Raw genomic sequence first — 2,615 nt, 5'->3', positions numbered from 1 at the left:
CTAAATTATTACTTATTATCAAGCAAAACATCTTTCAAAATTGTACAATGAGGTTTATCGTTTTGGGGGGAGGGAGGGGTTCTGTTTAAAAATAATTCTTGCTATTGTTATTTTAGACTATTTATTCCTACTTAAAATAAAGCCCAAAAGAGAATTTGAAGTGATCCAAAAATTTTCCTAAGAGGGACAAAACTGGGAGGTCAGTGGGGCAGTTGGAAAAGAACGCAAAATCTCCCCAGATGTATAAACGCAACTCTAAGAACCACAAGCCTTGATGAGAACTTGGCTCTTTTAGGCATAGAGTTAAAAGCTGAACGCTGCATTTTTGCCTGTCCATAATTAAAAGGTTGAAAGAAATTAGAACCTGCCTACAGCTCCATTCGTTACAAATTACCTGCGCTGATCGCATATCTGCAGCTGAGCTAAGCATCAAGCAAGTAGGAGCGTGGTGTGCACCTCAGAGCCCGCACTGCTCCGGGAAGCGTGCTCAAGCGTAGAATATAAATTCGGGGACCTGCTCCCCCCACCCCGCACTCCGGTGCCGACGGTGACTTTGCCACACTGAACTTCTGTCATGCCTTCCTGTCCAAAGTAGCTGAGCTCATTACCATCCGGGATCACGCAGGCCGTGTAGAAGGTGTCCTGCTTAGTCTGCACCGGGTACTCAGACCACACGGGGAAGGTGTTGCTGGAGCCGTCTGAGAAGTACTTGCTCAAGTTCTGCCCCAGGACGACGCCCTGCCGCTTGAGTTCGATCTTGGCGCTGTACTCGGCCGAGCCGTAGCTGGAGCCGTGCAGCCCGAAGCCCGCGATGAACACCCTCTTGTCGACGGCGAACTGGATGCTGTCGCAGCGGCCCCGGTAGCGCCACTGGTTTGCTCCGGTAGGAGCACAACTGGAAACGGTGGCAACGCTGGAGGACGAGGCCCTTGCGGGCTTTGCAGCTCGGGCTTCTTGGCCGCGGTGTACCAGAGGAAGATGTCGTTGGTCTCGTTCAGAGTTAAGACTCCGGACTGCGCAGCACTGTTTGCAAAATCGTCCAGGGCCATGGTCGGGATGCGGGTCAAGTAAAGCGCCTTCCCGAGGACTCTGCGCTTGTTTTCAGCGCTCAAAAAGCCAGATCTTGTCGCTGGCATTCCACTTCAGCCCAGCTGAGAGCTGCCTCGAAAACCACAATTTCTTTGGCATTCAGTTTCCCTGCGGAGGATACTTTCTAGTGTCTGGAAGTCAATATCGCAGAACCCCTCAGACTTGAGAGCGAGCTCGGCCTGGGCGTCAATCACCTCCCAGCACCGCTGGGTCAGGCCCGGCTCCTCAAACAGGCAGCTCTGGGACAGGAGGACACAGGCGTTCTTGGCGCTCAGGCAGGTCTCCAGGAGATTGACGCAGGCCCGGGCGAGGTGAGGGACGATGTACTTTTTGGCAGCATAAAGAGTGGCCAAGACTGTGACAGCAGCCAAGTCCATTTCATCACAGTAGATGTATTTCAGCATAGCGAGAAAAGCAGCAGGGTCGACATCTGGTATACAGATCTCAGCTTTGTCTTCGGCAAGTTCTCCGTAAAACATTGCGTGGAACACGGAGCTCCCAACAGCTAAAACATATTTGTGTCCTGGCAACCGCTGAGTCCCACCTGGTGGCCCAACCACAAAATGTACATCTGCCATCAAATCTTTATGGAATATCACGGCATTTCTCTCTCTAATGGTGGGATAAGGAACCTGCCAATTCGGGGCTGGAAGAAGGCTGTTGTTACTGAGATTCTGCTGGTGGTACTGATGGACAGTAGTGCTGCTGGAGTTGGCTGGTTTTCTTCGGCGGAATATATCAGCAGCCATCTTCTTCTTTTTAGTCTTCAAGGTAATTACTTCATAACAAACTGGAGGCAACTTGCTGCTGCTGCTGGGTTTTTTTTCTTCGAGCTCTTCTTGGACCTGTTCTTTACCGTCTCGCTCGCGGTCCTTGTCGCCTCAGGCAGCGCCCGCCGTCTGCGCTGCTTACCACTTGCTTCCTCGGCCCGGTGCCCGCTCCTCGGGCCCCGTGCCGGGCACTCTGGGATCCAGCACCCGGCAGGGCTCGGCGGGCACCCGCACGCTGCATTCCTTTTTTTTTTTTAAAGGTTTTTTTTTTGATGTGGACCATTTTTTTAAAGTCTTTACTTGTTACAATACTGCTTCTGTTTTATGTTTTGGTTAATTGGCCACGAGGCATGTGGGATCTTAGCTCCCCCGCCAGGGATCGAACCCACACCCCCTGCATTGGAAGGTGAAGTCTTAACCACTGGACCTCCAGGGAAGTGCCATGAATTGCATTCTTAAAATTACATATTCTAATTGGCTGTTGCTGATGTATTAGAATATTGTGGATTTTTAAATTTTATTTTTATCCACTAAACTTGTTGCAATTTCTTAATAGTTCTAATAGCTTCTTGAGTCTCTTGAATTTTCTATGTAAGCAATTATCCTTTCTGAAAATAATGACAATTTAACTTCCTCCTTTTGATTCTTAAAACCACATTACTCTTCCTTGTCTGCTGCATTGCTTACAACCTCTAATACCACGTTAACTCCAGTGGAAACAGTCTTATCTAGTTAATTTAAAGGAACACTAGTTCC

At 49.3% G+C, this 2,615-nt stretch overlaps 1 pseudogene; it reads right to left on the bottom strand.

Moving 5' to 3' along the window:
• Positions 1-429: 429 nt before the first annotated feature.
• Positions 430-2,068, bottom strand: LOC114905781 (annotated as a pseudogene).
• Between the last annotated feature and the right edge of the window lie 547 nt (positions 2,069-2,615).

This window comes from Monodon monoceros, unplaced genomic scaffold, assembly GCF_005190385.1.
Source record: "Monodon monoceros isolate NGI ecotype Baffin Bay Population unplaced genomic scaffold, NGI_Narwhal_1 Super_Scaffold_22, whole genome shotgun sequence".
Classification (NCBI taxonomy): Eukaryota; Metazoa; Chordata; class Mammalia; order Artiodactyla; family Monodontidae; genus Monodon; species Monodon monoceros.
The sequence above is the reverse complement of the archived record's forward strand: the minus strand, read 5'-3'. Positions and strand labels throughout refer to the sequence as shown.